Below are 26,119 nucleotides of genomic sequence, written 5' to 3'. Positions count from 1 at the left end.
GCCAGACGTATCGCCAGCTTGCTGCTCTATGGGCGCAAATTGCTACGGATCGCAATTGTGATAGGTGGAAAATTGGAGGACGGATAATTCGCGGCTAATGTTACAATCGCAGCCATCTCAATCAATAGACTTTCTTACGGGTTCTAAGGTCGAAACGTTATTGTAATCACAAGTGGAAGTGATAGTAGGGAGAGTAAGAGTCTCAAGCGGACATTGTACCCGGGGTTAAACCACAACGAGCCTCGATGTGTCTACATAAGCGAAACGTATCTATTTCCAAGTCGCAACAGCGCGCGCATCGAAGTAGCGAGCGAGCTACGCGATGTTAATGAGGTCTAATTAATTACACTGGGAAGTGAATCCTAATGCGAAAAGGCGAAATGTCTCGTCTTAGGAGGCGCCGAGTCTCCCTCCAAGGCGAAAGTACTTCCGTCCGGCCACTGACACCGATCGTCCAGTTGAGAAACGTCTTCCTCGTTCCCGAGGAACAAACAAACGGCTCGATCGTATCGATTAAGCGTGACCGGAAATCACAAAAGCTTTTGACACAATTCTCAGACAACGTGCATTACTAAGCGAATCGGAATATTACAAATAGAAATGAACGACAAAAGCTAGCGTAATATTCACGATATCATATAATGATACAAAGCAAATATGCAATCGGAAAAGAGGAAGAAAAACGCTCTCTATAATCATTGATTTAAATACAATAGGAATTAGGAATCATTATTTTCTCGAATTGATTTAAACCAATCATTATAGAGATAACTTTTTTTCACGAATAATTATTTTATCTGGGAATAAAATTGAAGTAACAAAGATCACGGTTTGCATCTGGGGGAGGAGCATTGAGAATTGTTATTAAATTCATTTGTACAATAGGAGAGAAAGACAAAAAATGACTGTACCGCGCATTACGTTACTCCATATGAATTCGCGGGTTCATTGAGAGAACAATGGCGAATCGTTCTTCGAAGATCGAAGGACTCGATCGGAATGAATGAACCGCGTCTAACGCACTGTACGTCGCGGAGTTCGAGGCCGAGGCATCGGAGATCGGACTCGCCTATGCGGGCAGCGTCGAATGATAAATGAACTCCGTTCAGCCACAAGTATCGTGGCGTTATTAAGGCGGCGTATAAAATAGTATTTAGCGTGGCCCGCGTGCGCGAAATAATTTTTCGCAACGCGTCATCCTCGCACGGTAGCGCACGAATACCTGACTCGACATTCATTAACGCCCACTCCGTCGTTACGCTATAAATCGTGTCGTATGAAACAAGATCAATCTATCTCGGCGTGCAAAATCTAATACGAAAGGAGAGAAGAAACGATGCTCGCTACTCCCCGTTCCGAGACTCGCGGAGGAAATAAGAAAGGAACTCGGGTGTTTCGCGGGTGCGCGTTCGCCCCGCTTAATCGAGGCGCTCGAGCGAGGTAATAAATTCATTTCCGAAACAACAATCGGTAGGGTGACTGGATAAGCGGGGGGAGAGAGAGCTTTACGAACGTATGAATCGTTCCTAATGCACAGAACACAGTGTGGAGCTGGAGGCCGCTGCTGCGCGCGCGCGGGAGAGAGACTCTCCTCACCGCGGAATGATAAATGAACTCCTCTTAACCGCGAGCTCTCATATCGGGCCGCTATTAACATAGCGCCGGATAAAGTAACGAATTTAAAAGAAATCCAATATAAAAGCCACGGGAATTCCATCGGAGATCTTATCCGGGCCGAGCTCTCGCTCGCTGCGGAGACTCCATTAATCACCGCTCTTCTCCACCGTTCTTCTTCCTCTCCCCCTTCCGTTCGCTCTTCGCGCGCTTCATTTGTCTCGTATTAGTCGTTATTACGAAACTTGAAAATTCAAATGGACGAGGGATAATGGCGCTGCCCGCTGTCCGAAGATGATGCCAGACTCGCATCTTCACCCTCTCTCTCTCTCTCTCTCCTCACGCCGTTCCTCCTTCTCCTCCGTCTCCTTTATTCTCCTCGTCCGCCGATCGAGCTCAACTTTTTGCGATCGCGGACGACAACTTGAAGTGGTCTGGATTGCAAGAATCAAGCTCGCATAATGGAATTAACGGATTTAAATCCTTTCGCGGAACGATAATTGCGTCACGCCGTCGAGAAAAATTATTACAAGTGCTAAAACAGGAGATTGAAAAATGCCCTTTCATAGAAAATTGCAAATGGGATGTTGGATTGTGGCACAATATACGAGCGAAACTTCCTTTCGATAAGATGAACCAATTTCGCCACGTGCAAACTTTTATGGCGACGAGCGGCGAGGTTGTCCCGATAAGCAACCTTTCTTCATTGTTTCGCGTATATATTTATATTTTTCCGCTCGCGAAGATCGTGGAATGCTAAAGAGAGCGCGCAAATGGCAGAACACTAAAAGAAGAAAGAAGAGGAGCAACACGAGACAATTGCAGAATGCACTTAATAACATCGTAACGATTAGCTTCACGCATATCATATTTTAATCGGGCGAGAAAAGCCGATTGAAATCGATCGAGGCCTCTTCTCAAACGCTTCGTGCACTCGATACGATACGTGTGTTGTCCGAGAAAATTAGCAGACGTGTAGCATTTTTACTTCTCTTATGATTCAGACATATAATTGCGACGAATATTACCACATGTCTCGGTGGTCGAATTGGTGAGACGCCCGAGTAGGGAGGTCCAGGTTCAAACTCTGGCTGAGGTAATATTTTTCGCAGTAAATTTGAAACAAGAATTATTTAGACACTAACATCCTTTTTCTCTCACTAACATCCATTTCTTCTTCTTCTTCCTATTCGTGTATTAGACTTAAAATCTGTTTTATTCTAGTACACGTTCTGCTACTTTGAGCATTGGTTTTGCTTCATCTTCGGTAGGCTGCTAACCTTGCCGAAGGAAACCTCCCTAAAGGGGTATGTGTGGCAAGATACTTTCGGTAGTTATCACTTTCCTTCGGGAGATTCCGAAAAAAAACTAGCGGTGTCCGTGGATTTAAACTTGGATCTTTTCGTTCATTTGTTTCCTAAGCAGCGCACATTTCTCTACGCCACACTCCTCAGTCTTTATTCCTCCGAATTTGCGTTTATCACACGAGAGTCTTGTAAACTTTATTAATTTGTCAGATATATAACTTTATAACCATCGTATGTATTTTTAATATTATCATCGATGACTAGATCACTCAAGCAGTAGATGAAATATATCTGTTTAAATCTTATATCGATGACTGATTATTGTTGGATATGTGTGGCTTATGTTCTTTTACTTACATATCTCAGAAAGCGTCACGTATGTGTCAACTGTCGCGGGCTTAATGAAGACGTGAACGTCAGACGGACTCGAATAGAGACACGTATCGAGGATTTCCCTTTAAGGGGACCGGGGTTTTCTACGGGCATGGCAAAGTGGGTGAACGAAGACGATCGCATGCTTATGATGTTCGGTGATCCCTCGCCATATCCAGCATATCCGTTCGTTCAGTTGTGCCTTCCCGGCACCGGTCATATATCGATGCTCGATTCCGCGGCGAATGCCAGAGTGTTGATAATTTATTTGAGAGACGTGCGTCGAACGTGTCGTACCTTCGCAATCGCGCGCGAGCGAGCGAGCGCCTATCCATTGCGGCATTCTGGATTTCGCGCCTTTTTCGTGCCTGACCATTGTTTGCCCCACGTTGCGGGATGGGGTTGACCTTTTTCGGCGATACCGTCGACGCGGCCGGCCACGATGTTTATTAACGAATCGCAGCTGCAATTCCGACCGGACGCGCATTTTTATAGCAAAGGAAAAGTCACGTCGCGATCACGCGCCCCGGCGACAAGGATCGCAGTTCCGGTGCGCGAAACTCGATTAAAATGTCAATGAGCTGTATCGCGTACAGTACGGGAATATTATCGACGTGCTGACCGGCACAAAATTACTTTTTTGAATCGATACACGCCGAATTGGGTAAATACTTGAAAAAAATCACCGCTCGGAGCATTAGCAATCGTCTGCGAGGTATTCAACAATTTTCATGCTTCTAATGAATGTTAATTTTTTTTAGATTTATCTTTGGTAAATGTGATTGCATATTTTGCAGATGTCTCTCAGTCTCGAAGAGACAGGAATTCATCACGCTTACAATAGTTTTGCAATTGATAATTGCACCGCATTGCAATTAGGAGGGAAAAAACAAATATTCGCATATAAGTTACGTGATTCCGCGTTGAGAAGGTGATTCAAGTTGCAGAGAAACTACCCGGGACTTTCATGTGTACCTACGAGGCGAACGATTACGTACGAGTGTCGGTTATCTACGTGCACGTTTTCATTGTGGAAGGAACATTGCAACGTGGGCACAGACGCGGAATTCCAACGAGTGAAACTCGACGAAAATGTCAATGAGTCGATCGCGAGTGATATGAAGAATTCAAATCCGATAATTACGAAGAGCCTGCCGAGCGGTGCCTGAATTTTTATGACAACCATCCATTACCATAACGCAAAGCCCAAAGAGATCCACGCGTCGGAATACCGTCCCGTCCACCCACGACACCACGGTGGAATCTCAACGAAACGCGTTCGCGGAAGATTAAAAAAATAATCCGGGCCCTCCTCGACTCCTTGATATCGCCCATTCCACTTTACGGTTGCGCACTAACAGATCCACGTCCCGGAATAAAAAAGGACCGGAGGTGGGGGAGGAAGAGGACGAAGTGAAGAAATACACGAGAAGAGAACCGAAAATTCGTCGACGCGTGACGGTATGACACGGCAGGCAGATGGATCGGGAGAGTTAAAAAACGAGGGAGGAACAATCCTTTCCGTGTTCGAACGTATCGCGGGGCGAACTCCGCGTGACTTTGACCGATAGCTTGGCGACCGGGCGCTGCCGCTTATCTTAATGTCCGTAAAAAGGACGGAATAATTAAAAAAGGAGAGACGCGAGCGTGTGCTGCCGGCCGGCCGGTCTGCCGTGGGCAGGTAAGGCCGGCTGGCGGCCGAGGCCTAACACAGCCGGGCGCAAATCGCGTAGGGATAAATGGACTGCGGCTTTTCTATGTGACAAACGAGCGCCCCCGAAATGTCGATCAACCGCCAGCCGTCTCATTTCGATGGATATCCGGATACCGAGCGGACGCAACCGCTCGCGGACGAAACGCTACGACCACGCTTGCTCTCGCAATCTACAGACACGATACTGACCTTTCATCTTTTATCGTATAACGTTTATCTACTTAATAAACGATTCCGGTAGTTTTACTATCAGTTTTACGCGAGGATGCCAACATTATTTTTTCTTCTTATTTTCCTACTACCATAAAACAATCAATTTTCGCACGACTCTCGTGCAAAGGAAAATGATAACCTCTTTTCAAAGTTATGAACATGAAATTCTAAAACGATTTACTTTTCCTTGAATTGCCTGGCGTCATGACAATGACTGCTGTCGGTTAAGACAAACTGTCGAGACGTCGCTAAGTTGTCTCCTCCGAGCGATGGCATTCGGTCGCTTTAGAAAGTCGTCGCTGAGCCAGCAGCAGCCAACGACGATTCCTCGCGCGCAATATATAAATATTAATAACGACGATATCGTAATTTCAGAAACAATGCGCGACGGCCACACCCGAACCGCGACACGGCCTAGTTACATACCCGCCGCGGCATTAAACCGGCAAGCTATACGTTACACCTACTCGATACGCGCGTGTACTCCGATCTTTTAAGCATAAGGTAAATTTACGCGAATTCCACACACGGAGAATATCAATGGTAGAGATTTCAAATGAAATTCCGAGTTATTCCCGAGGTCATTAGTGATTTATATATAGCTCCGCTAAAGAAAGTTACAAGCGTAGGCAAATTAATCAGCTCTCGTTACAGGGAACACACAGAGGAGACTTTCGAGGCTTGCGAAAAAGAAAAGGTTCGGGTTGCGAGTTATCAACGCTTTGAATCGTGGTGATATGCGCATATATTTTTCTCTAAATTAAGGCAATTAAAAGATACGACGGTCTACGTGAAATTAAAATCAAGGGACTAAGTTCCGTCCCGCGGTTAAATGAGGAAGTCAACTTCCGTGCGTGGGCGCTCGAATGTTGAACGTCACGGCGTACAGATAAGAAGCCAAACGCCACCCAAGTATTTAAAGAAACTTCCTTCCGTGACTTATGCTCGCGATATGTGATGCCTTACGAAAATATCTCTCTTCTCGGCAAAACATGCATCAACATCAACCCTTCCGCTGCTAAACGAAATCCAAATTACTCGCTAACGACATTGTTTCATTTATATCGACATTTTCCATTTGTTACTAATTTTTGCTATTTATCGAACGCGCTGAACATTATTTACTTTCTATTAAATCTTACAATAGAAGAGTTAACGCGCGACACAACCATTTTTCGACGGTGAAAGGATTAAACAGATAAAATTGAATTGTTTGCGAATCGAGCAACCTTCGGGAAATTCTTTTGTCGAATGCGTGCCAACTACCAGCGTTCAACGTGATCTGTCTATAATGGACGCGACGAATCTTACGTAGATCCGTCTTCTCACATTCGCTAAAATTGCCAAGAATTATTCGCTCCTTCGTCGCGTTTCACTGTTCGCGCGGTGAACCAAGCTTTTCTCTACCCAGCTATTTTCAAATTTACCCGAAGTCACGTAAGGTCGTCTTCAAATTACAGTTCTCCTACGATTTCAATTGCATTGAAGACCACGTGCGCAATGTATTATACATATATTACGCGTTAGAGATACTTATAAATATTTGTTGAAAGTATTGATTTTTTTTCGTCAACGTTTCGAGTTTTCACTGTCAATTGAAATTAAAATTTCACATACTTTTAATTTGATAAGAACGTAATATAGTTCTGCAATGTACAAATTAACAAGATATTCTATAACAAAGAAATAAAATCTTTTACGCAAAAGAATTTTAACTGTTTACACATTTTTTCGTATATTTATATTCTGATTTTTCCCTTCCAATTAATTCCTTCAAATTAGTCGCATTCCATATCCAAAAGTCGCACTCCGTTGAAAGTTTAGATTTATCAAAATCACTCGTAACTGATGAATTGAACCAACGGGAGCTCTTTTGTTCGAATGGAGAGTCTTAATGAAGTAAGAAGGAAGAGAGCAAGACACGAGAATGGCACCGCGGCGCGTTCTTACAAGAACCGATCGTCGAGGCGCGATCACGGTGAATCCTCTGTCGATCTTTCGTCTCCTTATTGAGACAATCGGCCAAAAACATCGACCGTAGAGGACGGCCGGCGACTTAAAAATCGGAGTAACTTTTTTCGGTCGTGGAGTTTTGCGACAATTCGCAACAGAACCTGGGCAATTCGCGGCGCATTTTGAAATTCAGATTGAGACGCGAAACAGGAACCAAGCAGACGGAATCGGTGCTTTTTCGAGTCTTGCGTTGCGACGCTGGCGTGGTGGCGCGGTGGAAGTCGCGTAAGAGAAGAGGCCGAAAGAGTGGAAGGATGTAGGCGCTGAGAAACCGCGAGACGCCGGAGGGGAAAGCCCCGAAGAAGGGGCGCGCTCACGTGCACGCGTCTCTCTAAATTTAAATTTACGATTCGCCGGGCCGCCGCTTGTCTCGCTCGTCTTCATCTTGTCCCGTGGCCCTTGTGTCCGCGTTGTTTCCCAAAATCCACGATCGCGAGAATCGCCGACTCTCGAGATATTCTCAGGGCTTTAATTCGCCGTCTCCGAAGACAGGCGTGATTAACGCGCGAACGGAGATGCTTCACACGCGTAGAAAAATTAACGTCGCAGCTTCTGACGACACAAGTAGCGAAACGACTTGTCGATTGTACCGAATCTATCAAAAGTTTGTCTCGGTTCGTTGTCCACCATCCACGATTTCCGAAATGAACTAGCGGCTACTGAAAGATTGCCTAGATTATACAATGTTAATTGCGCATGAAACATGCAACACGAGTGTGATTATAAACCGGAGCGCTACGTCAATTAAGCAACGGCCTCGTTCACGCACGTCTTTCTTCAAAACGTTGCAGGCATGATTTGACTTTAGTCGCTAGCGATCGATATCGATCGCGGATAGATTTGTCACGCACTTCTTAGCCCTCGTTTCGGTCATTTTTTTCCTCTCGCCAGTGGGAGGAATTGCCGCGATCGCGGCGCACCGAGGTAATTTATCGCCTCGCGAAAGCACGATCGAACGAAGGCGTTGGAGGTAACGCGAGGTAGAAACAGGAAGGGCACGCGGTGCAACGACCTCTTGTCGCGCGACGAATTGCATTTCGGCGTCGTCGAAACGTCGCCACCTTTTTTTTCTGCGAGCTCTACGTACCATCCACACGATATCAGTACCTTAACCATACATGTGTTTGTCGCAGATTCCAGCTAAATGAAAATTTGGTTTTACTTACTGCTCAAATAAAATAAAAATTGAGATCGCTTGTCCAATTTTCACGTTACAATATCTTAAACGAGGACGAAAGTCTGCAATTTATGACGGCCATTGTAGAAAATATTCTTTATCATTTTCATCGCTGCACAAGACCAACTTTAATAAAACGTAAAAAAATGTAAATTTATTATAGCTTTTAAGTTTTGTCGTTAACGCGGACGCATGTTGCGGTTCATTCGAGCACCATTTAACGTGTATGCAAAAATAGAACGAAATAAAAATAATAATGACGAAGGAGGAGAAAGGAGGGAGGAGGCGCTGTAACCAGCTACGGGAGCAGAAATGGGAACGGGTATGGGACGACGACCTGATTGAACTTCACCGAGTCAGCAATTTGACTTTTCGCGAGCCACAAAAACGGTGCGATGGAGTCATGCTATCGCGGATCAATAAATCGCGCCAGCGTTTTCCGCTTTCGCTAAATTCTCGGATTTCTCACGTACGCGTGTTCGATCGGAAACCCAGGCTCGACATCCGCGTTCACCAAGTGTTCAAAACTTGATCGATACGCGTGCCATCGCACACGCGATACGTGAATTTTAATTCCACAACCTCGATTCGGCCATCGATACTTGAGCTCGACCCTCTCTTTTTCTTCAGGTTTTATTCCAAACGACAACATATCTACGCATGTGTTAAGAGATAAAAGAATATAAAACGTTAGGTAAATTATTGATCTTTTTTTCACCCCAAAAAGTTTCTCTTTCCTTATACACGACAGTCCTAAGTCCCAATGTTTTCGCGAAGATAAAAGAAACGATATGTACGCACGCGCGTACTCATGCATTTAAACCAGAATCCAGCTGACCCACTTACAACTTGACGTGCGTTCTTCCGTTACGGCGTCTCCGGGCTCCTTGCAGCTGCGTTATCGTCGCGCAGGTACAAGCGGCGCGGCAGATAACGCGCTTTCGCAAAGCGTCCCGCGTCCGTGCCGTTCTCTAACGACGGATAAACCGTTTCTAGCGCTCCATGGAAAATGTGGGAATGTAAATAAAAAATGAAACTGGAAGCGTGCTCAAAAGCGATTTCGAAACGACGTTTCTAGGTGAGGCCTGAAATCTCTAACGTGTGCCCGCATAGATCGCAAGCATGATCGTGAGTGCCGATAACGCGCGTGGCGAATATCGATATCGAGGGGTCGGGCTGCGCGCGATCGCATCTGAAACCGATCCCGAGGAGGACGGCACAAACGGTAACATCTAAAATCCACTTTCTAATCCATCGCGTCCGTGTTAACGCGATATCGCGTTTCAACCGGCGCAGCCTACTACGATTTCAGGCCGACGTGGGCGCGCGCCGTTATTAACGTGTGAACTATGACACTGCGAAATGATGCAGAAGACTCTCCTGCGCTCGACAGACGGAATATATCATCGGGCAGACGCGGCTTCGGAGAGACAATATCGCGAGACATTGTACGGATTACACTTTCTTACCATCTTACACGTGTACACGCGTATTCGACGAGAAGATAAATATTTTAATATTCAATACCAAATATTTTCCTTCTTCAATACTTCACAACAGATAGCAATGTTAAAACTGAAACTAGTGTTAAATTTCATTCGCAAACATGTTATCTGGAATTTGAAATCGTTAGACGGTAATTATCGACACTTGGAACGCGATCCAAAGTTTGCGCGGAATTCCTTGACTCCCACCCGTAATTCGCCCAACGATACAAGCTATCGTTCGACACGACTGAGCTCGCCTCGACTGTTCTATTAGCTCCCACGTTCGACGGGGATTTGTCAGGATGAGTTTCCATCAGGAGAGATGCATTCATATTCCGATCGAGAACGGGTATTCACGCGCGCGCGTGTGCGCAAATACCATTGCTCGAAACCAGATCGCTGTCGGAGAACGCGAATCAATCAGCTGATCCGGTAGCCGCGGTTGTTGTGGCGCATTCTTACAGAGGAGTGTCACCGTGCGAGCACCGTGGCACGCGGATAACGCGGATAACACGCTCGCCGGCTGCTGCGCGTGTAGAGCCAGCGGGGAAACCATGCAAAACGGTAGTCACTGGCGGCGCGTAGGTGAGTGGACCAGGTGGCGAGATGGTGTAAGAGGTAGAGGAGTGCAGGCAGCGAAGGAACAGACTTGACGACGACGGCGACGACGACAACGACGACGGCGGCGGCGGCGGCGGCGGCGGCGGCGAGAAGGAGACGGAAGAGACAGACGAAGAGAAGACAGAAAAGAAAAGCTGGAAACGAGCTAGCCTGCCGCGCCAGCGGGGACAGCCGGTGGCTGGAATGTGGGTTAGGCTCTCCTCATAGGTGGGCCCCGCTCTAATTATGAATTAATTCCTGAATAACGGTCGATTGCGCGCGCGCGCGCGCGCGACAGTATCCACCAGCTCGGATTCACTGTGCGTCGTCGTTGAGCGACGCGGGCAGCGCGATGGAAATGCGATCGGCGCGAGAACCGGTCGCGAGAGGACGATCCGCGTAGCAGCCTGTTGCAGACTCGCCTTTCCAGCTACTTCCTGTTCCGCAGGAAGACGGAGGTCCTGACGTCACGTCGTCCTCCATAAGCTCGACGTCGATTTACAATCCCGCGCGATCGCGCCGCCACGCGCGCGAGAGAATCGATGGCCGCGTGTCTGACGGAGATTTTGATGCTCGCTACTCCTAATGATCGTAGCATCGCATTCCATCCGGTGCGTCATTACTAGCATTTTTAATAGCTCATCGGGCACGGATTACTCTTAACGTTGTCATTGATATTCTTATGATCGCGGAAGATGTACGCTGTTGGCCGCGGGAAAACTTTTTGCGCGAACGTAAGGACGGGAGACCATTATATACACGCGTTGAATTTTACAATCGAATGGCAGTGGCGATCAAAATTATTATTTGCTCGATCGTGCGCTATTGTTAGTATAAAGCGAGGGGGAAACCGCTTACCAAAATCTTGTATACCAATGCCCACTAATGCCCAGTGGGCATTACTTTATCTTATTATCTTATTTTATCTTTATAATGTCTCCCAGCAAGGCCCAATGCCCAAACTGATTCCCAACAAGTGCCTAGTAATGCCCAGTAATGTCGCAAATCTGTACACTACAATGCCCTCAGCGGTTTCCCCCTCGGAGTAAAGACACCTCATATCGCCCAGAACGTAATATCGCCACTCGTGATATCTCGTGAACAAAGTGCTGATATCAATCGGCAATATACAGAATTAGTAGCTAAACATGTGTAAGAAGATGTATTGTAATTACAACGTTACAGAAATAACGTCTGACTCAGGGGACGCGTTAAAACAAATTTTGGATGCTGAAACATTTAGCGGGCAGTGCAAGTCCGACCTTATTTGGTTTTCTTGTTCCTTCTTTGAGGAAATTATAAGTTGAAGATTGAGACCAATGTGAACGTATACGGTTTACGTCGTGGTAAATTTTAGGAGAAACTTTGCTTTAGAAGTTTTGTTAGAGAAGGGAACAAGATTCTTGACCTGGCTCGCACGAGCTCCTTTTAAACGGAACTGCCCACGGCAACGTATCGCGAATAATTCACGGTGAGACACGACGAGCCTTCCTTGACTGACGTGGCATTGACTTGTCAGGAGACTCGTCCTGACAAACGATCTCAGCTATGACACCATTAAGCGCTCGTTGTATATACCAATATGACGAGAACTCGAGAGCAATTTTTAGAAAGACATATGATATGTTCATTTTTGCTAACGATGATTGCCCCCTTTCTTAATTTTTCTCCGAAGTCAATATTGAAAAGAAACAATTTTCCCAAATAAGGTTCGTGAAAACAACATCGAAAACTCTGATCGAGATCTTCCATACAAAAGTGAGAAACGTGTGAGTAGTCACAAAGGAACTTTTCAGACGTTATTCGAGGCAATATTCGAGTATGCGCGGAAAGGCGCGCAGGCCGGTGGTTAATGGCGAACCGTGCCGATAATTAAAATCGATAATTATCGTGAGTTAATAACCGGTCGTTATCCTTAAAGCTAACAAATAGCGAAGAGACGTCCTTTCTTCGTTCTCCTTTATTCTCCCGCGGTCCCGTCGTAGATCTTATTCCGCCTCATCTCGTTGCTGACCGAAACGGGCCCGAAGGGCCTAACTTTGCCGCTCAGAGGGTGGACGCGCGCGTACGCACCGCGGAGCAGTCTGTGCGAGGGCGGCGAAGGACGCGGAAGAGAGGGGAGGATGAAGGGACAGGGTGGGTGCAGAAGAGCAGAGTCACCGATTTAAATTGAAGTCGGGGAACACCCGCGAGGGAGAAACGTTCGCTGGCCTATCAGGTTTAATAACACCCGGCACCGACTCTATCTGAAATTACGGATGGTGCTGCGATCGGGGCGGCCTTTCGACTTATTCTTCTTCTTTTACCTCTTCCTCGCCTTCTCCCTCGTACTCGATTCGAAGATCCCCGATCGAGATGATCGTCAAAATATAATTCATCGGACGCCAAGCCCGATGGTAGCGCGGGAAACGTTTATGATGCGGGGCATCGCGCCGGTTGGAGCGAGTTTCTATCGGCGGAAGAAACTTTGCATCTACGGCGTGAGATTCCAAGTCTTAAAACCGAGGGGGAAACCACTGACCAAAATCTTGTACACCAATGCCCACTAATGCCCAGTGGGCATTACTTAATCTTATTATCTTGTTTTATCATATTTATCTTGTTTTATCTTTATAATGCCCCAGCAAGGCCTAATGCCCAAAAATGCCTAGTAATGCCCAGCAATGCCGTAAATCTGTACACCACAATGCCCTCAGCGGTTTCCCCCTCGCTTAAAACTAAAGCCGGCGATGCCGGGAAACGAAAGAATTAATTTCTTTTTCTCAACATCTATAGAAATTAAAGGAGAATTGTGGGCTTTCCTAAAATATCTGAACGATTTGATGTAAAACATTTCCTCCCTTGTTATTCACAGGCTTCAACTTAATATTCTTAAGTATCAAGAGAGTGGTTTGTCGATTCGTACGTCAGCTACGATGGCGCGGCAGCGTAATGGAAACGCTCGTGACAACTTTTGCGGCCCCTCGCGGAGAGAACTCGCGCGTTAATTCGATAATTAGCGCGACAGCGCTCGCAAAAGTATCTCGCCCACAGTCCATCCACGGTGGCAGTCAGGTTACGATTCGCCTCCATATTTATAAGTTTCATACAGCTGAACTCTCCGATTGCGCCGTAATTGAAAACCTACTGAATTAGCTATTAATTCCTCGCGGCCTAATTTATGCGAAACTACCTATAACTATTCATAGGAAGCGCTGATTCTTCTTTACTGCCCGCCGTAGAGAACTACGATTTGCGTTGCTCTTTCCTACGTTACGCGCCGTGCAGTCGAATTTGCATATCCGCGCGATCGATTATTATTAACGAAATCGTATTGTCGTCACTTCCAACCTCGATGTTGCGTGAAACATAGTCAAATTTATCCATACGCGCAATAGCGACATTCTCATTCATTTTGTAACGGTGTTGTCGTAAGATTGATTATCCTAACCGCCGTATAACAGATAACAATTAATTTTCAAAATTAAGTTAATTGCACATCAGATGTAACGTAAGTAAAAGTTAATAAATGAGCGGCTCTCGGTGGTTTAAATGTCTTAGTGTCTTCGAGAAAAAAATATATGGACTGACATCTAAATAAATTAACTATGCAAATACATCTTAGGAGAGTGTAGCACGCTAAGACGACAGACAGAATGTATTTTCCAGCTTGTGTAGACCTCCGAGACGGCCGCAGGTAATAAACGCGAAACGAATGATAGCACATGTGTCTATCATTTGTCATATGACCTGCTTTTGTCTTCGCTTTTTAATTTATCCAGCCAGACTGCGCGGTTTGATGAACGATTGAATTGTAAGCAGACGAGAAAAGACAAAGAAAGGGATGGTACGGCGAGGAACGAGGATTATGACGCTGAAAGGAGTGCAATAATTATCGATCGATCGAAAAACTCATTCTTGTTTTCTCCGAAAATTGTTTCGAAGCATTTGCGAATATTTCGTACCGATATAAAATTGCAATATTAGTGGAAAGAAAAATTTAACATTAAGACAATCTTACGCATTAGCAGAATGTATCTCCTCGCGTTTGTAACATCCAAGACACAAAACTCTTTGGCACTACTATAGCTAATTAAGACGCCATTAGATAGGCAGATGCGAAAGATTAAGACTCGCGAAAGAATAGGACGAGGAGGGGAGCGAAGAGGAAAGAAGCAGAGAAAGAACCGAAACGAAGGTGAAGAAACGTGCATTGGAACTGTCGGGTAAAGCCGCGGTGGGGAAGGGGGGGCAGAGGGGTAGGAAGGAGGCAGACGAAAGAAAATCACGCGTGGTTCGTCATAAGAGGAATTCCTTTGGCGATACTGGAACCTCTCTCTCTCTCTCTCTCCTACTCCCTCTGCGTCTTCTTCTTCCCTCCTACTCGCTCCGTCCATCTCTCCCCGTCTCCCCTGGCCCAGAGACCCCATGCTTTTTTACTGGTTTATGGGATTTTTTTCACGCGGACCGCCGAGTCGTACATCAGAGAGGGCTGACTGTGAATCTCCTCTTTTCTCTCTTCCTCCGATACGTTCGGAGCTCTCAAGCGCGTTCCGTCGAGAAAGCAGGAGAAAGAAAGAAAGAAAGAAAGAAAGAGAGAGAGAGAGAGAGAGAGAGAGAGAGAGAGAGAGAGAGAGAGAGAGAGAGAGAGAGAGAGAGAGAGAGGGGGGAAAGGGGAGAAACAATAAAAAAGAGCAAATGCCAGCCGCCATAAAAACAACTGAAAGTATTAAAAACTTTAGGCCTTTTACTGCCGTGCTGCCTCGGAGAAGCACAGTCGGATATGCGCGCGAGGAGTCAACGACAACGATGCACCAAGACGTTTCGCGGCAATGATACTCGTGCAATTAAAATTGTTAAACGTCCAAGTTTAACGTTAAACACGCGCGTATGAGTGAAATCATCACCGCCAAATTAAATCGATTGCTTTCTATCTTCCGTTTCGAACACGAGTTCATTTTCTTTTTTATGCTTTAATTAAAAGGCAAACTGTCAAACTGTATTTATATCAAGTGTAACGTATTTTAAAGTATGTTCAACGGTGATACCATCGTAATTAACACCATACGTGTATTTGCATCGCAGATAACAAAGCCACGTGCGAGTAAAATTGAATATATTACTCGCGCGAGTGTAAGCGTTATTAAAAGCACAGAAGATTATATCGTGCCCTGCGTTTTCATCGACATATCAAGCGTCACGTCTTCAAGTTTCGCTGCCATACCACGGCGTATGGTCTTAATTAGCATGGTATATATTTATATCAGATAAACGAGATAAAAATCTACGCGCAATTAAATGCTTAAAAATTTGACACTACTCGCGCGAGTATACTGAACAGCGATGACTGAAGACTTGGCACGTAATTAACAAAATTAGCATACGTAGTTACATCGAGGATGACGAACAATGAAAGACGTGCCGCGAAGGAAGTGCAGAAATGAATCGAGTTTGAGCAGAAATATTGTAAACAAAAGCAGATGAGAATCTAGCGCGGCGTGGCGAACCGTGGAAGAAAAAGAAGACAGGCCGAGGCAGGAGGACGGCCGACCCTCGTAAAATTATCGTACTTTAATAAAACGTGTCGTGCAAAACGCGAGGATAACGAGAAAATATAGGGTTCGAAAGACTCGTGAAATTTATAGAGCGATCGCCGCGCTGGCGCGCCGGAGGAGGAATCGCTTTTTGGAGTCGCGGCCGTTTGGTCGACTCTCCCGAGTTGGCCCGTTCTCGGCTATGCAGCCACAATAAGATCCCGAATAAATCAGCTGGATGTTCGTGTCTCGGGCGAACTCGGTAGCTCGGCGGATAAAGATTCCTCGCGCCGTGAAAGAGACCAGTGATTCCGCGGGGAACAATTTTCGCGTTGCGCAAAGTCGGACAAGTTTCAACACGGCAACAGGTGTCCCATGGAATATGCGTTATGGTCCAAGTTGAAAGTCCGTAAAGTGCCCAAGAAAATCGCATTCGATAGAGACACATAAATCTCTTGATAGTCAAAGGCATTTGGATCGATAACTTTACTTCCGATGTTAGAAAACAAATCGACTCATTTCTTTCGTAAGATTTCGCTTTTACACAATTTTCGGTTTTTCTGTTTAAACTCATTTTCATCCTAAATGAGCGTTTATTATTTTTTAAATAATTCTTTTCTCATTGTAAACTGTACTGGCCGATCCGTCTGGATAATCCGTGGATCATCAATGCACGTTAGCATCAACTACAGCACAGAAAACCATGCGTGGTACAATACGTTCGATTGGAATCGCAGTATATAAGCAATTTGCTGTGAAAAGCACAAGTTAAAACATAATTTCGATTGCCTTTAACATAATTTTTCAGACGAGACGAATGCGAACTCGGTCATTTTCTCGCGCGGATTGCGTCTTGTGTTGTACGCAAGCAGTCTGAGCCGAGTTCTTTTTCGGCTCCAAGCAAAATCTCTTAGTTCAAACAGCGGCTAATTCAGCAAATTAAGATAGCACGACAAGGAAAATGCGTGAGCGAGAGAAAGAGGAGGAAGCAACCGGAGCACCAGTTTAGTAGCAAGTGTTGTAAATTCTCGATTCTTTAATCTCGGTAAACCTCGAGCGTTCCTATCGTTCCCCGACCGTCCCCCGGAGACCTGACCCGCGGTCTAGCGAAAGATCGCGGTGCTCCTCGAGGGCGTCTTGCGCACACACACGTACGCACGTCCACATACACGGCGCGTCAGGGGAGAGCCTCCGAGCAGTAAATCTCGCGGACAAACAATCATAATTTTCGAAGAGCTAACAAAAAGCAAGAGACTCTTTAAAGGGAGCCGATGCCAGGCAACATGAAATGCGGCCGCCTCCGCTTCTCCAATTGTTTCGTGGTTTTCTTCCCCTTCCTCTCGAGTTCTCCCCGTTCGCGTTTCTTCCTTCAACTCGACCCTTTTCTTCCCTTCCTCTCTTTTCACCGTTCTTGTACCTTACAACGTATATCAACGTACACGATTCCTCGGTTGTCCTCTGTCCTCTCCTCTTTCTTCTCCTCCTCTTTTCTCCCTCCTTTCCGATTCCTATTCCGCCTTTCCTGATTTCTTCATTTCTTCCTTGTGGCATCCTCCTCCCTTCGTTACGTCTGCTACATCTTCTTAGTTCCTTTGTCTCGTTTTTATTCTCCTTCTCGATTATTCCATCGATCCACGCGATTCTCTCGTCGTTTCCCATTGCGTTTTCTCGCTCTTTAACACGTTGGTTTATGAATTTCTTACGGATTTTTTCTTAAAAATATTTATTTTTTGTATAATGCAGAAATTTATTCTTTTGTTCTTCAGCTGTGCCCTTTCATATTCTTTAAGTGTCAGAATGTTTAATAATTAGTCGGAATAATTATTAAATTTTTTTAAATTTTGCTACAAAGCATTTATAATGCCGTATAGCATAAGAGACATATGATATTGCATGTTTTATTAGCAGCCACGTAAAACAAGAGAATAATGTTAATCATACCATAAATAAGAGTATCGCGACAAGATACACTTTTATAATTTCATTGCGACAACCAGGTCGGAATATCCACGCGTTTATAGAAGCCGGTAAGGCCGTGATAAAAGTATACTGTATACAGAAAGGATGTAGAAAACGGCAATTTGCGTGAGAGAAAAAGCAAAAACGGGGGAAAGTAAGTGACATAATCTCGCTCGGGACAGGAACCTTCCTCGAGAGATCGAGGTCGAATTCCGGAAGGTCGACGTTCATCGAAATGATAATTTTCGCGTCGCGGCTATTGTCCGACGATTTATGTTTGACGCGTTAACGTAACGTACGATATTAGGGAAACGCTATCGAGGGAGAGAAAATCGTATCGCAATACAAAATACAATTGGAGGGAAACAGTATGAATATTTAGACAATTTGTCGTGCGGCAATAATTTCTACCCAATCGACTTGCATTCGAATGTAAAATTCGCGTTGTCATGGCCCCGTAAGTTTTCCAAGTGAATTTTTGTGCGGCAAACACCGTGAAATCGTCAGAAACAATTCCACGAGCTAATTTCGTTCCCTCGAGACGCGTCTGAGAGCATGGAAAGCTCGCGGAGCTCAATCGGGACAAGGAAGCTGCCAACTTCTTTACAGCTTGTCGTGCAGCAACCCATCACTGCTGCGCGGCATAATTTAAGTACATTGTCGCTAATGTTGTTTCGGCCAAGAAAAGTTTATGGGCGACGCTTATTGGCTATAAGCGATATAAATAAATAGTAGGAATGCGGAAAATAGCAACATTTGCGAAATGTTCACGCCAATAGAAACACAACTTTGTCCATTCGTTTCAACATAGACTAAGATGGTACAAATTAAGTTGACAACTACGGTTTATGTATAGACATCGATGTAGTTGTACCACAAACAAGTTGCTGGCTCGTTAAATCTTTACAATTTAATGTATATTTTGTAATACTCTTATGTGTTATTTAAAAAGAATACCTGTTATTTAAGAAAAGATTATTTGAAAAGATTATTTGAAAAGAAATCCGAAAGAATCTGAGAAAGATCAATTATCATATAAAAAACTAGAAGTTAATGTAAGAGATGACCAAAGTAATTGGTCATCCTCATTCTCGAAGAACAATTTAACATAGAAATGACAATGTGTTTCTATCGGAATACACATATCACATAAAATAGAAACTTTAATTCTTTTCCTCTATACAAAGTTATCTCCGAACTTGACACATCAGAATTTGCCGGCAGTTTTTCCACTCCTCGAATTAATGGTTTGTGCGGTAAGATATCGATTGATCGCTTGTAAAAGAACCGGAAGCAAACTTTACCTCTTGCTCTCTAGTTGGTATCTCCGATCCTGCCGCGAATCACTCCCGTCAACATCACCATAGTTCTGACGTGCGTTTCGTCGATGAGATTCGCGAACCAGTATCGCGATTACCCACACTAATTCACCCCCGACTATCGGCTCCAGTTCGCTCACTTGGAAAACGTGACAATTCAATGTCGCTCGCGCACCAAACTCGCGGAATCTCTGCGATCACTCACACCGAACGATCCAGATTCGAGTCTTCGAGATTATCACTGACCAATCCTTGTCACGAGGCTGTCTAAGACTTTTAAGGGGAGTCCTAATTCGCGAGGAATACGAAGCACGTGTCAGATTTCTTCCTCCTCGAAATCTCCCACCGAGATCACTTCCACCCTCATCGAACACTTCCCGTGCCACCTTGAACACCGTCACTTGAAATCCTCGGATTCTGGGGAGCATTCAAGAGATCATTCGGCATTCTCGATCGATTCCTCATGATCTTGTCAACCCGAACGATTACCAAGCCTTCCAACCAGCCACCATTGATTTTTGTCCTGGCGGCCGAATTTCATGGCGCACTATTCTCGATGTAATTTTTTCATCAAAGATTATCACAAAGTTGGATTAGAATGCCTATTTCGTCATGACAGGAGGATTGTTCTCTCGAGGGGTCGAAAGGTGACAGTTCTGTAGTAAACAGTTTTGCAATAACGGCACTGCGTAGACTTGAATGAAGGTCCCCTATTAAATATGCGCCAGAGTAGCGACAGGTAGGTAGTTTTCTGCGTGGTGTTATCGCGGTACTCGAAAACTGTCGTTCCGACGAATCCTCGTTGTTTCGAGACGATACGCGCGGGTTCTCCACCCGTGAAACTCGGTACCCGTGTGTCTTCGGTTCTCGAGGCTGTCTAAGCACCCGCGACGAAGAGGGAGGTATGCGCTCGCGCGCGCGCGCGCGCGCGCTCTCGCGCAGGGCTTGCTCAAGAGGGGGAAGAAGTGGGGGTGGTCTTCCGAACTCCGCGTCCGAAGAGGGCGGTTCGTTTCGCGTCTTCTTCAAGCTCGCGGAAATTGGAACGCCACGCGCTTCTACCACCGCCACCCTTGGCGGCAGACAAACAAGGGTCGCCACCCTCACAATGATAACAACTGTTTCGTCGCCTCCTGAATCTTAGGGTGGTTCTCCAGCGAGCCTAAGATATCAGACAGGAGAGTGCGCGTGGCTCGACTGGCGCGAGATGACTGAACCCCTCCAAAGGGTGAGAGACAGAGACGGCGGAGAGGGGAGGAACAGGGGGAGAGAGAGGGAACACGCTGCTCTCCCCCTGGCCCCTCTTTCACCGACAGAGAAAGACCGCGGACTTCGGTGGCCCCCACCAATCTAGCATCCATAGGTTGCCCCACCCCGTTGAGAGCAGTGACGCGTCGCATTCTCCCCGCCTTCGCCCGTCGTTCCACCGCCTCCCACCCCCGACGGTGTACGTCGCTGCCTCTTTCCCGTCGGCCCCCGACGTCGTCGCGGTACCACCACACGGCTACGATGACGATGACGGGGGCAAAGAGACGGAGTTCTGCCACCGCCGAGCGCAACTCCTTCCTCTTCTTCCGCTCTTTGGCCGCTGTCGCGCGCATTCGTCCACCGGCTGGCGAACCGCACGCACCTCTCTGTACGTTGCCGCTGAGATGCCCCTGCACGCGCGAGTGGGTGGGTGGTCTCGTGGGGGTAGGTTCGCGAAAAAATGTTTACCTTCTCACTAACTGGTTAGCAAAATTATCTCGGGATAGTGAATCAATTATTTCCATCGTCATAAGAGAATAATATATGGTATGGCGATGTGTGTCAATTTATGTCATTTCATTCTTAAACATTCCTTTAAATTAACTTTCAGTAACAAAAGAATTTTAGCTCGACGTTCTCCAATTTTCTTTCCGATAAAACGTGATCTTAAAACAAATATATCTCGACGATATCACTTTATCAATCTTGGCGCATGACAAAAGTTCTTTACGTTTCGCGCTGGACATTATGATTTCGTTTTATGACGGAAAACAGTGATACGAAGACAAAACTACGAACTCAATACACCATTACAATTCGCGAACAGCAAGGGACAATTTCGGAGTGCGTCAATTTTCCACCCTTGTGTAGAATCACCCCGGCGCAAGAAGATTTCGCCGACCAATGACGTCACTCGAGTGCCCTCAAAGGACACTCCCACTTTTTACCCCCGCAAAGGTTTTTACGATGCTGTCGATGCTTATCGCCGATGCGTTACGCAGGGGTGACGATTATTCGGGGTTTCTATGGACGTCGCTAATTGAGAGAAAACGAGGGTAGCTATGGCGTCGCAGAAATTGGATGCGATCAAAGAATTTCGAGGGAAAACAATTAGTTTTCTAAAACTCAAAGCCTGAATCTCGAAACTTTCAGGATAAGTCTCTTATCATAGGTATCTCACAGCAGCAATTCGCATTATCATGTTATGTAATATTATTGCTAAATGGTCCATGTTTTTCAGCATTGCATTACTCTGACCACTGATTCATTAAATAAAGAAATTTATGTCGCTTAACGAACCTTTTATGGAGATAGGGAGGAAGCATCAGAGGGGACGGTTTACCGTTTTTACAAGTTTTCTTCTTCATACTTGTTATCTTTCCCGTTACATTTCTGATACGTCGCGACATTAATATCCCTTCCAACTTTTAGATTGACGTTTCCGAGCTATTTACATCGTGCGGGTAGCTTGTAACGGGGATTAAGAATGATTAAAGCTGAAAAGAGTCATGAACGAAAATGGGCCTGATTCACGTGATTATACCAATCCGCCGTGTGAACGTTCTTCTGCCTTTTGATTTCTTAACGCGCTCATTTATCACAATTATCGCTCTGTTCGTATTTGTACTCCTATATTTCTCCTTTATGCTGGTGATCGTTACCAGTATTACGCGTCTCGCCGATTTATGGAAATTTCGCGCAGGTTACTCTCATTAGTAAAATAACCAGAGTCGAAATTTTGGCCCTCTGTATATGTTGAACCTTTAAATCTATTATATAGTAGAGGACCTAAGACAGTAAAAAAGGTCGAATTGAAAGTACAAAATTTACTCCTACTTTAAAACTGATAATGTCGGAAATTTCTACTTTTGCCAATTTAGCATTAAAGTAGGTCCTTTTAATTAGGAGCTAAAGTAAATTTTTAGAATTAAAGAGTCAAGGAAGAAATAAAAATATATAATCAACTAATAAGACTATTCTTCAAGTCGCTAGCAGTAATTAACAACTTTAGTATTTTCTTGACCATATCTTGCATTTTTAATAATACAGAAAATTTATTGCGAAAAATATTACCTCAGCCAGGGTTTGAACCTGGACTTGCCTTACACTCTAGGCGGGCGCCTCGCCAATTCGACCACTGAGGCATGTAAAAAATGTAAAAACATTACTAACTCTATTCTGTAATCCGTGGCTATTAAGAGGGTAGTTATTAATTCCTTAGATTATTAATAATTGTTATTAGTATATTGCTTGCATTTTTTATAAAAATAAATTCTAATTGTTAAAGATATTTATAAAAATTTACATTTTCAAGACTCGTATATTTAAGTGTTTATATATAAAACTATTTTTCTTAATTTTATACGCTCGATGGAGCATATCAAAATCTTGAAACAGGAAGACCGGTTAACCCCTTTCCCGCATTACGACACGACCCCATTTGGGTCCTGCAACAGCCAGTTGATGATCAGGTAGTCGATTTTTCGAAAAATAGAATGTGGGAAAAATGTCGCGGTGTCCCGTTAGGTCTCGAAAAAGGGTTGAAGTGAGGCCCTTTCAGAAATAGGTCAGAATGCTGACGCGCTCTCTCATTGCCTCTCTTTCCCCCTCGGAGTTTTCTTAAAGGGCCTTAATCCACCAATAAAATATCGTGTTTCTCCAGGTATCGAAAATGCGAGACCGCCTGATTTTGCGTAATGTGCCAATGATTTAACCCGTCAGGGCCTGCGCGCGGCTTCCGAAAGGGTTTCGATCTCCTGATGAAAAGGAGTTTTACCGTTTCGAGGATCGTGTGAGAAAACTATTAGCGTAAAGAAACCCCTAAATAACGGAAGACGGCGCCGACCGCCCAGGGATGAATGGAAAAGCTATTTTCAATTTCAGGTATAACCGGTGAAGCATCCGGCTCCATTTGCCTCGTATTACTATTCCAATAGAGAGAGAAGAAAAACAGATAAACATGTAGGAGTAACGATTATAGAGGGGCAAAAATATAAAAATTTTGCTCACACATATGTTAACAGTGGATGTATAGCGACCCAGTTTATCTTTGACATTTAGACATGTACAACAATTCTATTAACACAATTATCCTTTCTGTCTTGATACTTGATAATCGGTGGCGGAAGGATTTACGGAAACACGAAGAATCCGGCAGACAAACCAAAGTTGAATGCTCTCTCGGAGCACTCCCCAAAGTTTAAAAATACCGCTCAGTCTCAGCCCTTCCAGTGAAAATATGAATTTTTTATCTCTCCCTCACGGGCCATATGGTTGATGCGCGCCTCCCGAGGGTAGGAAAACAAAAAAGAGAGTCGGGCAGTAGGGAGCTGTGCGCGGTCAAAAAAACCGGAGAAACTCCATAAGACGAATATTTTTAGAGTCGAATTTCCAAGGTAGTTTCCGTGGTTCCGCGCGCGGGACAGGAAAGGGAAAAGGGTTGCCATTCGTCTTTTTTACCGTACTCTGCCGCATCCTTTCCGCGTTTACATTCTTCTCACCGTCTCCCCCTAACCCATCGCTTTTCATTTATAGGATTCCTAGATAAACCAGATGTCATCTTGACAAATCTTTCTCAACAGTGTGTTTTCTGTCATTTTTCTTATGTCGTGTCTAAAAAGAATCGAGATGAAACATCTAAAGATACAATGCGCTCTTTAACGAAGGAAGCTGGTGATTAGAATTAAAACCGAGATGTCGGAACGTTCATAGCGCTCATCTTTCCAGTGCAACGGACTTTTTCAGGTGGAACGGGGTAACGCACGTTAAAGGTGTGTTTAGGACGGGGCGTAAAACACCGTGTAAATCGGACGGGACGTCGCGACTGAGCGTCGCGAGCATGGCGGGTCTGGGATGCGTTTTGCGGTGGTGCGCGTGTCGTCGGCGTATCTACGAGCGTTGTACTCCGAGCAATGCATCGAGCAGCGGCGTTCGTACTCGTCCGACATGGAATGTGGTCCGGTTCTCCAGAGTGTGCGCGAGCGCGCGGGCGCGGGCGCACAGGCGGCGGAGAGCACTGCGCTATAGTTCCCGTTTTTTATCGCTTCGTAATGCATTAGCCATAATAGCCGCACGCACTTAATGGACTGTAGCCTCGTTACAGTGCGCCACGTCGTGGGTGGATACGCTGCTCGTCTTCGTGCCTCAGCCGCGCTCGCTCCGCGCTCCGCGTTGTCTCGCGCGCATTGTCAATCTCTCTCGCATTGAGATCGCCGGTGATTTTTGTCATTTCCAAGAAATTGCAGAAAGTCACGCGCGTTTGCTTTCATTGGGATTAGACACACGCGTTTGCGAAAATATGACCATTTGTTTCTCAACTAAATGAGTTGAATATCATGTAAATGATTTGGAAATTTGTAAATTCAGTTTCGTTCACATTGAGATATCCATACATTTAATATGTCTCTCGTATTTGGTGCATCGCGATCTTACATCCCGGCCTGCACATGCAATTTCGTCCGCTCTCGCAGTAAAACCATTACTCGCGTATTACCTTCCATCATTCGTCAAAGCAATCACGCTCGCTATTCTCCTTAAACAAATGGAGAAATCCGCATCGGCGGTCACGATCGCATCGATCAATAATCACGCCTGCGAAAATCGCATCCCACGGTAGCGTATTATTTACCGACTTCGTCTCGGACGAAGGAGCATAGAGAACCAAATAACTTTCTCTACGACGTCGGATATTGGCTCGATGTTACAACATACAAGTATCGTTTCGTAAACGGCGTCGGTGCTTAAATTAAAATATAATACCGCGCGAACAATGATTCGATATGCTATTCTCTCTCTCCCCTTAATTACCGCAGTTGTACTACTAATTAAAGCTCGAGATACCGAGTGCGCTCACTACATTATAATGTATGTACATTAATTTGAAGATTTAAAAAAATATGTTGCCAGACCATTTAAGAAGTAAACTACAAGTAGTGGAGGAGTAAGGCAAACTAGACAGGCAGAAGATATTGTAATTCAATTTCGTAAAACCAGAATTGCGCAAAAAAAGTATCTTCTATGAACGAGTGAAAATGTACAATGTGTTACCAACCGAAATAAGGCAGTGTGAAAAGATTGAGTCATTTAAAAGAGCGTTAAAAGAATATGTTGCAACAAATGCATTTTAATAGCTGAGAAAGCTAAATAAATATCAATCAATTTCTCTCTCTCGCGAAATGTCACGGTCATCTTATCGTTAGGTTCTCCCTTGGTACGACCCTCGAAATTGCGGAAAGCAGATACTCTCGCGAGTCGCGTCATCATCGGCCTGTCGCGAGACAGATCCCCCGCGATCATCGATCGTCACCTGGGCTCGGAAAACAATTTCGCGAAACCGGATAAGAAATCCAGTCGGCGGGCAACGCACACCGACGCGCGTTAATAACCGGCACCGCGCGCACGCACACACGTTCCGCGGATTTTAATCTCACGTGCGTGTCCCCCGGATCGAGGAGCACACTGGTGGGATTACTCACACGCCCTCGTAACGGCACACACGCACGCGGCGGCCCGCGAGAGCACGCCTGAAATATTCAAAGGCTCCTCTCGCCGTTCCCGCTCCGCGCCGCCTGCTTCCACCGCGTGCGC

The 26,119-nt window shown here is 45.3% G+C and overlaps 1 protein-coding gene across 2 annotated transcripts in view; it reads right to left on the bottom strand.

The window, feature by feature from the left end:
• Positions 1-20,493, bottom strand: part of LOC105566866 — a 78,800-nt gene extending 58,307 nt beyond the window's left edge. For both annotated transcript variants that reach the window (XM_012021236.1, XM_012021237.1), the window contains exon 1: positions 19,274-20,493. The gene's annotated coding sequence lies outside the window, so the exon portion shown is untranslated. The remainder of the gene's footprint in view (positions 1-19,273) is intronic.
• Between the last annotated feature and the right edge of the window lie 5,626 nt (positions 20,494-26,119).

Source organism: Vollenhovia emeryi, unplaced genomic scaffold (assembly GCF_000949405.1).
Source record: "Vollenhovia emeryi isolate VEMERY1.0 unplaced genomic scaffold, V.emery_V1.0 DF939142.1, whole genome shotgun sequence".
Classification (NCBI taxonomy): Eukaryota; Metazoa; Arthropoda; class Insecta; order Hymenoptera; family Formicidae; genus Vollenhovia; species Vollenhovia emeryi.
This window is presented reverse-complemented; position numbering and strand designations above follow the sequence as displayed.